Source organism: Eubalaena glacialis, chromosome 17, assembly GCF_028564815.1.
Source record: "Eubalaena glacialis isolate mEubGla1 chromosome 17, mEubGla1.1.hap2.+ XY, whole genome shotgun sequence".
In the NCBI taxonomy this organism is placed as follows: domain Eukaryota; kingdom Metazoa; phylum Chordata; class Mammalia; order Artiodactyla; family Balaenidae; genus Eubalaena; species Eubalaena glacialis.
Genome location: NC_083732.1, coordinates 16,037,808 through 16,050,078, shown reverse-complemented (window position 1 = coordinate 16,050,078; position 12,271 = coordinate 16,037,808).

Below are 12,271 nucleotides of genomic sequence, written 5' to 3'. Positions count from 1 at the left end.
TGCTTAAAGCTGAAACCAAACATTTTGTGTTCTGAAAACAAGCAAATCAGAAAAGAAATTTAAGAGGCTTAGGTTCCATCACATAACTACTAGTAACCTAACTTTGACTTTATGTCGGCCAAGCAAAGAAATCTCTTCTTGTTGTGAAGATCCAAACTTCAATTGATAACCTTGTTGATTTCTGCAGATATTAATAGGTACATAGTAGTAAGACTAGCAGACCAGAGTTCAAATCTTGACTCCTCTATCAATCAGCTCTGTATGATCTAATTAATGTCTGTGCCTCAGTTTCCTGAGATAATGTTAGCACTTACCCCACAAGGTAGTTCTAAGAACGGATTGTGCATAGCTCCACGCCTGATGCTTATTAAATGTTAGTTGTTAGCTCATAAGTTTGTGACAAACAGCACAGGGGCTGAATGGCTCATAGTAAGTAGTTTTAGTTGTTACTACTTTTCCCTGTAAGACCCCATTGTACAAGGTTGATGAGCACTCATGCCCATAGTACAAGGACAGTGCTCCATGGTTGCTGAGCAGGGGGGCCAAAGATGCTGCAAGAGCTATTCAAGCCACCATCACAGCCATTGAATCACTGGAAAACTGCAGGCATGCTTCCCCAGCATGAAATTTCATAAAGCAAACTTCCAAGTCTGTACTGAATCATTTACACTTGTGTGACACAATAATCATAAAAGCAAATAGTGTGTATAGTTTCTAAAGAATGATTTTTTTCTTTAAAGGTATTCCGGCCCTTTGCACAGCAAACATTAACATTTTTTTTTAATTAAGTAATTTATTTTGGCTGCGCTGGGTCTTAGTTGCGGCATGCGGGATCTTCATTGTGGCATGTTTCATCGCGGCATGCGAACTCTCAGTTGTGGCATGCATACGGGATCTAGTTCCCTGACCAGGGATCGAACCCAGGCCCCCTGCATTGGGAACGTGGAGTCTTACCCACTGGACCACCAGGGAAGTCCCTAAAGAATGATTTTTTTTTTTTAATTAGATACCTATGGTTTATGAAACTATACTTTCATTCAGATGGCTTGTACAACTTCTAGAGAACTATTAGCTGCTTAGAGTTGCCTTACCTTCTAATGGAAAGAATCAAACGCCGTCAGGTAAATGAGCATATTCACCTGGGACAGGAAAAGTGTGTATTACAAGATAGTTTATCAAGAAATTTGAACAGATCTCATAAAATGTCCTAGAAATTACAAGTAGACTGGAAGGCCTGGATATGGCAGTGGAGGCAGGCGGGGCAGGGGGTGGGAATGTACACCTAAGTGTGGATAATATATGAAACAGACCAAAATCTTAAGACTGAGGTTGTTACTCTGTTGTATATTGGTTGATTGACTTCTGGACTAATAGCTTTTTCCTCCCTCAAATATGAGAAACTATAATAAAACTCCTTATGAGAACAATGAGAGATTAGTGTTTCAAAAGTGCAACTTTACCAAACTAATTTAGGTTATTAGTGATCTTCTGACCAGTCAGAGCAGTCCTTTTCTATTTCTTGCTGATTTCCTTCACAACAAACAAACAAAAGAGTAAGACACAGGTTATTTGTAACTCAGGGCAGAAGGGAGAAATGTCTATATGTATTTATGCTAATAAATGAAAAATGAAAGATTAAGTGTGGCTTTTAAAAAGTGAATTCAATTCTGTAGGATTAAGATCTAGAAGACTACCAGGAATACATTAGAAGACTGGTGATTCACCTGAATCCTAATACACATAGGAAGCTTGGAAAAGTTCAAAAGAAAATCCTCAAGGCTTGGTTCAACTTTATCTTCAAAAAGAACTTGCATAACTACACAACATCAGTCATTCTCAGTGAATAGAAAGCCCAGTTCAAACCTAGAAGTTATTTCTCTGTTGATATCATGGTGTAGTGGGTCAACTCTGTCTCAGTGCAGAAACAATGGTACAGAGGAATGAGAGGGGGATGGGGAAATAGCCATTTAGCAAAAAGAAATCTCTTTCTGAAGAGAGAGAAATATTCTGCACTGATTGTCATTGACATTTATGGAGCACATCTCTAAATATTGGCCATTATACAGAAAGCAGGTTCATCTCATTTATTCTTCTATGATACAGCATCCTAATTTTGCATGGGCTGTGGGGTTTGGTTTTTTTTTCAATGAACACTGAAACAATAAAGAATTTGAATAGCAAAGCCATCTTGCAGAATGTAGCTTCAGGTTTAAGTAATCACGGCTCTCCTTGTTTTACTGTATTTTGATGAGCGCCAACATTCTAATTACAGCCCAGCATCTCTTGTTCAGCCAGCAGTGCCAATCATCCCCATTATGCATTGACGTGGAGTAAGTACCCGTTAGGGGCTGCTGCAATCACCACCCTCATTTCCCGCTCACGTTCCATCCACGTCAGCACTCTAGTCTCCACTGGGAAGAGCAGCTGTACTTGCTGTACTCATTAACCCAGCTGCCCTTGACATTTGTACCTTTTTTTTCTTTTTTTAACTAATGTCACAAATTCTCTACAAAAGGAAACACTTTGGGCCTGTGATTTTATTTATTTATTTATTTTTTTGCATTGATTATTATTTCAGCTGTCTCTTTATGCAGGAGCTACACTTCCAACTAAAAGAGTCCTCTTCCATTTCACACACTGGGCTTCAAAATTCCAAATAGAAGCCCTACGTATTACTATGATTTGATGCAACAGAATGGCCAATGGGAGGGACCAAGCTGAATGCAGGTCCAGAACTTCACTCACTGATCTGAAAGTCTGGGTTTAAAAGTTTCTTTTTGATATTTCCAATTGCCTAAAAAAACTCAAGTTACCAGTTTTGTAGGATATTTTATATTGAGTGATTCTCATTTCAGAGATGCTTAGTTTTAATAGGTTCCTACCCTGCTTTGCCTCCCCTTGAGCTCTGCAAATGTCTGCTCTCGATAGTTTCCATTCATTCCACGGCGTCTTTATCTTCCCCTGCATGCAGCAGGGTCCCAATGTCTAGCATCTTGCATCTGAAATGAAAGAAATGGGGAAGGGATATGTGCATTTTTACATCCTGGTAGAGCAAAGGACCAGCCTCTCCCACCTCAGTCCCCAAAATACCCTCCCGCAGCCCATTCTTTACCCTCCACAATCTTTTCTTCCATAAGACACAATAATACTGTACTTTATTGATTCTAAATGTACTCTCCCACCCCCATACTTCAGCCTCTCAAATAAGAATGGGTCTTTCAATCAATGGCATGCAATAACTGGCAGCATTTTTTCTTAGTGTACATAAAATAAGGATTTTTTTTAATGGTGAATTCTTTGATTGCATAAAATTCAGTAAAAACTGCTGGCATTTGTTAAAGGCTTACTAAGTTGTAATTGTTATTTTAAGTGCTCCTCCACTCATTTTCACTCTTTCTAAGAAGCATATGAATAGGTAGGGACCATTCTTAGCCCTGTTTTACAGAAACTGAATCTCAGAGGTATGAAGTGACATAAGTGGCACAGCCAGGCTTTGGACACAGGTGTGTTTGACCTGCTCCTCCACCCGCCCCTCCTCCACCCAAGCCTGTCCTTACAAGAGGATCATTAGATCTGATGTTCACTGTTCTTACTTCCAGGGAGTTTTGTGAAGATAAAGTTATTTCTTTTTTTTTAATAAATTTTTATCTTATCTTTTTTTTTTTTTTGGCCGTGCGGGTCTTCATTGCTGCGCACGGGCTTTCTCTAGTTGCGGCGAGCAGGGGCTACTCTTCGTTGTGGTGCACGGGCCGCTCACTGCGGTGGCTTCTCTTGTTGCAGAGCATGGGCTCTAGGCGCGCAGGCTTCAGTAGTTGTGGCACAGGGTCTTAGTTGCTCCGCGGCATGTGGGATCTTCCCAGACCAGGGCTCGAACCCGTGTCCCCTCCATTGGCAGGCTGATTCTTAACCACTGCGCCACAGGGAAGCCCGATAAAGTTATTTCTAATTGTAGAATACTAATCAGACACAACATTTTAATTTATTCAGTAAACACTGATAGACTTTTTCTGGATATGACGGGGGTACAAAATTTACTAAACACAGTCCCTGCCTTTAAAGGCTCACAGTCTAGTGGAGGAGACAGACATCCCAGACAACCATTACAACAATGGCGAAAGTTCCAGAGTGGGGATAAGTACCAGGTACCTCAAGTACAAGGTGCCTCAGGTACGAGGCTGAACTCGAGCTGACTCTGTCTGGGAGCTGAGAGGAGGCTTTCCCGAGGAACGACCTGAGGCTTCGTTTTGAATCAGAAGAATTTGCTTCAGGGCTTGGTGCTCAGGGCCCGATGATGAAGGAAGGGAGTGAACGAATCAATCCATCAGTGAAGGAAGGAATCAGCTAAGGCTGGAGAGAAACTGCGCCCGTGATTGGAGACACTGATGGGTAAGGAGCAACCAAGGAAACACAAATCTTTGAGGGAGCCTGAGAGGGAAGGGAAAGAGGTGAAGAGAGGCTAGAAGTCATGGAAACCAAGCAAAAGGGCTTCAAGGGGGAAGTGGTCAGCGGTGTCAGAAGTTGCAAAAGAGAAAATAAAGACTGGAAAGAGTTCCTCCAATGTGTCTCCTAGGAAGTCTTTGGTGTCCTGGTAAGAGAACAACAGATGTTACTGTGATAGGGGTGGGGCAGGGGCACAGCTATTAGCGGTCCTGCTCAGTCATTGGTCTGCATCGCAGTGGGCCCCTCCCCCAAGCAAGTGACTGGTTAGGGAGCAACAGTCAGCAAGCGACCATTAGCAGTCCTGCTCAGCCATTGGCTGGCATCGCAGTGGGCCCCGCCCCTTCCCCTTCCTCTGTTTAAAAGGAGCCCGAATTTGGAAGACGGTTTTTCTAGACACTAGTCTGCCATCTTCTCGGTCTGCTAGCTTTCCAATTAAAGTCGTTATTCCTTGCCCTAACAATTCATCTCCTGATTTATCGGCCTGTCCTGTGGTGAGCAGGGCGGGCTTGGGCTCGGTAACATTACCAAGGATTCCCTCTGCCTCATTTCCACTGATGGACCGAAGGCCTGGAGGGATCTGGTGGGATCCCACAGCAGGGCAGGTGCTGGACCCCTCCCAGCATGAGGGAAGAGACGCTGTCCACCGCCCAAGCCCAGCCTGCGGAAGATCCACAGTGGGAAAATGCAGGGGAGGGTCGGAGTGCTGGGCCACTGCCCCCAGCCCCCTTCGCTGGGAGTGGGGTGAGGGCCTTCCCAGGACCACTCTGCACACGGGGCTCCAGGGGCAGGGCTGCCACCCCCACTAAGGACCCCAACCACCAGAACTGATGGGAGTGATGGGACCCCCAACTGCCAGGACCGGGGCGAGGCCTGCAGCCCAGAGACCCAGGGGCCGGGGTGGGCAAACATTCGAAGATTTCATCGTGGCCCTGGTAAGGCTCCAACTACTAACATAAGTCAGTTCTCGCAACTACAAGTGACTTTTCATGACCTACGGCGGACTTTACAAGCTGTAAGACCTGTCTGAGAGCATCCCCACCAGCAGGAAGAGAAGGAGCCCACAGGGGGGGGTTTGAAGGGACAGTGAGACAAAAAAATTAAGTTGCTTTATGATTCCACCCTATCAAACCCAATTCATTGAATAAAAAGGTTACAAACAAAAATGGGAGAGAAGAAAATCGATTACAGGCAGACCTCGGAGGGATTTCAGGGTTGGGTTCCAGATTACCGCAGTAAAGGGAATATCGCAATAAAAAGAGTCACATGAATTTTTCGGTTTCCCAGTGCATATAAAAGTTATGTTTCCACTATACTGTAGCCTACTAAGTGCTCAATAGCATTATGTCTTAAAAAAATGTACATATCTTAGTTAGAAAATACTTTATTGCTAGAAAATGCTACCCATCCACCTGAGCCTTCAGCAAGTCATAGCAGTCACATCAAAGATCACTGATCTTAGATCACCTAAACAAATATAATAATAAGGAAAAGCTTGAACTATTGCGAGAATTAACAAAATGTGACAAAGAGACAGGAAGCGAGCAAAGGCTGTTGGGAAAATGGCCCCAACAAGACTTGCTCAACACAGGGTTGCCGCAAACCTTCAAGTCATGAAAACGTAGTATCTGCGAAGCACAATAAAGCGAGGTGAGCCTGTACAAGCCGCGTGGGTGCTGTGGCCGGGCTGTCGCTAGCACAGCTGTGAGTGCCCTCGTTCCAAACATTATGCCAAGGCTCGGAATCCACAGGGACAGACCTCACAGGCACGATTCCTGCCCTCACCAAGCTGAAAGTGTGAAGACAAGTAACCATGTGCAAAAATAGGACACGTAAGTGCTATAAAGGGGGACCGCCAAATGCTTGAGAGAAAGAGAGAGAGAGAGAGAAGGATGGAGGGGAGAGGAGGAAAGGCCTCTCTGAGAAAAATACCTGTAAGCTGAGAAGCCCAGGATGAGTACCATTAAGGCCAAGAGTGAGGGAAGCGTTAGTTAGAACAGCCCACCCAGGACAAACGTGCCATTGGGCGGGGAGGCCAGCGGGGCTGTCTCTCCAGGACGTTGGTGCCAGGCCTTGGGCCTCCAGGTCCACCCATTTTCCCTGGCACCAAGGTATCTCCATATCTTTCTGTTCCTGCCATCTCCATGGGGAAGTGTGGCCTGCAGGTTTCAGGGAAGGAGTATATCCATCCATTGTTTTCCCTCTGGTTTTCTCAGCACGTCTTTCTCCTGTGAAGATGCCAGGGAATGTGAAATATCTTGGGACACTCAGCAACATTGATAAATCTGATAGGTAAGGTGCTTGCTTATTTTCTAGCACACGTAATCGGTATTATTTTATTATTTCACTGTTCCTCCCCACATTTATTGAGCACTGTTAAATTGGACCTTGCAGGTTAGTAAAAGAACTAAGACAATGTACTAAACAGTTCTATGCAAGTGGGCAGAAGAGCTTGCGTCTCAGCTGGGAGTCCAGGAGAGATGGCAACTGGCTTTTAGGGAAAAACATTGTTGATTTCAAATGTTCAAGTTCTGATTGAAGTCAGAACAAAAACTCTATGGAATCAACTTAAGGGGTCTTCTCTCTGGCTGTCTAACAATTAGTTGGAAGGCTCCTACTTTGAAAATAATCCACAGCCCCATCACCTTTTTTCCCCCATCACCTTTTAAGCCAGGGCCACTCAAACTTCAGTCCAGGGAGTAGTTTCTATTCCATCCTGCAAATTGTTTGTAACCAATCTGCAATGAAATAAGTACAGAAACAGAGTAAGCATTTAGAACTTTTATGCCAATTTGACAGAATAGTTTTATGTGTGTTGAATCTAAAGAAAAAAGCTAAGCTTGTGTTTTGTAGTCTTTGGGGGTTTTTTAATTGAATTTTCCTAGTACTTTATTATTTTCCAAAATATTGATCCACAATGGATTTAAAACAAAAATCAGTCCTTCCCCACAGGTGCTCTGAGACGCGAGCCACTAAGTGGGCCTCAAAGGCACTTTTCTCAAAAGCACAGGCAGTTAAACTTGACAGTTCACAAAAGGACCCAGAAACACTCTTGACAAGTCAGAAGGGAGCTTGGACCCACCCTGTAAACTTTCTCATTCAAAATAGAGGCTTTGACCAGGTTCTTGGCAGGTTTCCAGATTTCTGCCAGCAGGAAGCACAGATAAGGAGGCTTTGAAACTCTCCGCAAAAGTCCCATTTATCCAGAGCGGCCGCTTGATTTTACGTGAAGTCCACAAAACAGGAGCTGGCCAGATGGAGGCACAGAAGGTTTGGGTGGTACCATTCGTGTCTTCAGAGCCAAGTGTCACGTCTGCTTCTTCTGACTCTAAGGGAGATTGAAGAGTCCTGAGCTGATATGGTCACAAAGCCTGTGGCATAAATCCCCAGATGGCCACCATGATATCATTAGTTTAACAAAACCAAGTATTATGGTTAGGGAACCAGCCCTTCAAATTCACACAATTACCTGTGTGGAGTAACTAAGAAAGGTGAGGCCTGCTGTTGGACAGATTTCGCCAGGGAAATGCCACAAAATCCCCAACTTCATTGCCAGTGGGTCTGAGCCAGCCTTCAGCACTCATGGGCAGTTGAAACTAACGTGTCCTTAGTGGACATGGCCAGTTCCCATTATTTGTATTCTTAGCTGTTCTCATATGTCTTAGTTGGTGTCTTCCATTAGGCTAAATTAGTTGGATTTTTGCAGGCAGAAAAAAATATCTTCCCATATTTTTGTAATTTTCCCACATGCCTATTACATTCTGTACCCAGTAGGTTCTGAGTAAATGTTGACTAACCCGTTAATAAAATGATGTAAATCAAACAGCAGGTTCCTTTTTTCCACTTTTGAGGTACATTTATTTTTCCTTGCTGGTATAACATTGTATTCCAGGCTCCATGAATTTGATTTAAAATTTTGAAAATGAAAGAACATAGAAAAAAATAATGCAAAATTTAGTTCATTTGGATCTCATGTGCTCAGGTATCATGCCCACTCAGAGAACTTGGCAAATATAGTCAATCCCTAATTAGCTCAGGCAAAATCCAAGCCATCCACCCATCGGAGGAAGCCTCCACCGATGAGATTTCTTGAAGGGGGATTAAAAACTGAAACTAAAGCACTGGTTTTTTACATTCCGTTTTCTCATCTCTTCTTGAATTTCCTGAAAATTATCCAGAAAGGCTCTGTGTGTTCTTTCTTGGCCACACCATCCAGTGATTGGGGGCCCAGCTATGGGGGTATGAGGGGGCCTGGAGGGAGCGAGGGTGACAGGGCCGAGAGAGGACAGCCCAGTCGATGGGGGAACCACAAGCCACCACGGTGGACATAAGCTCCAAGCTGCAGAGAATCAGCAGCCCCAAGGGCATAGCAATTTCCTTCCATGTTCCCTCATTCCCTTGTCTCCTTCTCCCCTGCATTCGCCCACCACACTCCCATCTTTGCTTAGCCAAACCCACTTCCCTTCTCATAGAAGAGGGGAACTTGTTTGGCTGGGGTGTGGGGAGTGGCCCCCATTGTGTTTTGAATCGAGGGTTTCATTTTTACTTGTTACCCCATTGCCTCTGTAATCACCCTGCCAACCTAGCAAGTGGAACCGTAATTCCTTTGAGAAAGACCCCAAACTCTTCAAACACAGTAAGTCTCAACTTCCCTGAGGAAGATTACATGGATACTAACGAAACCCTTTGAGAATCACAAGTCACTTTTTTTTTTTGCTACTATTTTTGTTGTTATTGACAATAAATTGGACCACAACCCTCCCACTGGGTACAGAGAAGAACGTGAAGGCTGGGATTCCGCTCTTTTGTCTGAGTCTCTCCTGCTGTCTCTCAGAGGATATTGTCAGAGAACAGGCTCCGGTGGGGAGGGGCTGTGGGAAAATGCTATCTTTAAGATATTCTGGCGTTCAGAGGATGGCGCATGTCCAGTTCTCTTCCACCTGGGGAGGGACCCCTCCCTGGAGTGTGAGTCTCGGAGAGGTTCCATAGTGCTGTCTAAAATCATAGGTCTTGTACGTCAGGTCACAATGTTCTTGGGGTGACACATCCCAGGAGCCTACTGGAGACCCATCCCATTTCTTAAAGCACAAGTAACTCGGCCAGGTTCTAGCCTCTTGTGCCAGCCGCTGCCAGCCATATGGGTCTCCACCACCAACATTTCCTGTAGGGTCACCCGGGTCCAGAATCACAGGCCTGGGTTTTACAAGTTGCCTTGTCAGGTATTGTCCAACACAAGTCACTTTTTAGACTCTTGAAACAACTTGTTCCAGAAAAGGCATATTTGGTGATGCCACTGTAATGCCATTTGGTAACAATGTTATTCATGTAATAAGTGAGCACAGGCCATGAGAGAGAAGCTAAAGAGGGAAAAGGGAACCAAGAAAAATAGGATCAAATAAGTAGAGAGCCAAGTCTCCAGAATCCTGCCCTTTTTCAAAGACCTCATGAAAACTGAGAATTGGGGTTGGTGAGGGGGGATGGACTTTGCCTGTTTCTTCCTGTTTCCTTTGTTTGGTTTTCCGAGAAATGCATTTTGTAGCCTGATTTTGGTGTGTGTGCTGTAAGCAGAAGCTTACACACTAACTCCTTCATTCCTGTGCAGGACTTGATTCAACAATTCCTTTTGAAGTCAGAACTTCGATACCTGTGGTGCAATCACATAGGTTATATTGGTTATTTTCTAGGATATAGAAAAAAAGATTATTTTTTAAAAAAGAAACAGAAAGGGAAGGAAGAACAGAAAACAAAAGAGCTAGAAAAAAATTGTCAAATCTGAAGGGGAACTAACTAATTCATGCTAAAGTGAGGCCCAGTTACTTGTGCGGTGACGTGTGTCTTGTTAATAGGTGTTTGAAGGGTGCAGAGGGGCAAGGAGAGATAGATGATGCTTCCCGACGTCTTTCGTAAACTTCCTCCATTCACCTCTTAGAACCACCCTACACACTCGCTAGGGGAGCATTTGCAATGAGAAGTGGAGAAAAAGCAATGCAACCACACAGCCCATGAGAGGTTTGGATTGTGCCGAAGCCCAGAAGCAGACACCGGTTTCCTTTCTTAGAAAAGGCTGCAGCTCCCTCACATCCTCCCTGCCAAAGACTTGTGCTCCTATCTCATCACAGCTGGGGATTTGGAAGCAGATCCAAAATGGAAAAGATTGTAACAAGATCCTAAAACCCATTTTGTACTACTTACCTCTAAGTGGTAATAGAAGTGTGGATGCAGTCTTTGTGAGGAGATAGAGGCCTTACTATTTTTGGAGAGTTTTTGCTCTTCTTCAAAGACCCTGGGTTGGGCTCCACTCGCTAGGTCTGTAGGGGTGCTCACAGAAGGGATGGGGTAATGAGTAAAATGGAACCCAACTCAAAGTCTGCTGTGCACTACTCCCCGACCCCAAACAAAGATTCAGGCAACCAAGTTCTTACACACACACACACACACACACACACCCTGGGACACTATAATTCCCTCAGGCAAACTAACCCCAAGCTAATCTTGAAGGGCCAGTGCCCTTTAAGACAACAACCCCACATCAAGCCCCAAGGCAAGCAGAAGAAGCCAGAAACCCCTCTGGTGCCCTCTGTGCCCATAGGTTGGTTAATATCTAGTTTTGACCCACAGAGCCCAGTATTTGAGCTTCCGTTCAGATTATAAAAGTGTGTTCCCATCCACTCATTCTTTCGTTCAACCACAATTAATATATTATAGGCATTGTTTCAGGTCAGTATAGATAAAGATACCATATTTTTCTTATTAGATGCTTAGTGTTCCATTAATAAATTCCTCCCAAAGTGATCATTTAAATCATTTCTATTATTTGTATTCCTCCAAATCATACTACAGCGCACATGTGTGTCTGCTGTATGTATATATGTATATATATTCATACATCTTTGTGTATTTGTAGAATAGAGTTTAAGAAATGGGATTGTTAGTTCATATAGTACACACTTATCCTTCCCAAATGCTATTTGCTATTTTATATAACCATCAATAGCATGCCCTTTTCTCCCTAACCTACATCAGTTGGACCTACATTATATGCATTCTTTGAATTTTTGCCAATCTGATTGATGAAAAATTTATCAGATTGAAATAGAAAATCTATTTCTAACTTGCATTTCTTCATTTCTTAAATTATTAGTTTAATTAATATATGTTTATAGGTCCCTTATAGTTCTTCTTAGTGAATTGCTTGTTTATATTCCTTGCTCATTTAAAAAAAAAAATTTATTTATTTAATTTGGCTGCGCTGGGTCTCAGCCGCGGCATACAGGCTCTTCAGTTGCGGCACATGGGCTCTCAGTTGCAGCACGCATGCGGGATCTAGTTCCCTGACTAGGGATCGAACATGGGCCCCCTGCACTGGGAGCGTGGAGTCTTACCCACTGGACCACCAGGGAAGTCCCATCCCTTGCTCATTTTTGTTGTCTTTTTCTCTTTTGCTTATTGATTAGTAGGAGCTCATTATATTTGGGGGTTATTCATCTTTGTCTAAAACATTTGTTATAAATGTTGTCTCTCAGTAGTTTACTGATTTTTGTACTTGGTTTTTAGTGTTTTTGCTGGAGAGAAGATTTTGAATTTTTGAGTAAGATGCGTCCACCATTTCTATATGGTTTCTGGGTCACATGTCTTAGGAAGTTCTGTCCCAGATCCTAAATGTATTTGCCTTTATTTTCTTTCTTTTCAACGTATACATATTTGTTTTTTAAATTATACCAATAACACACAAAGTCATACTTAAATAATGCAAATGAGTAAACGGTAAAAGTTATTTTCACTTTTTATTCTTCTCAATCTCACTTCTCTCCTTGGAGATAACCACCATCGACTG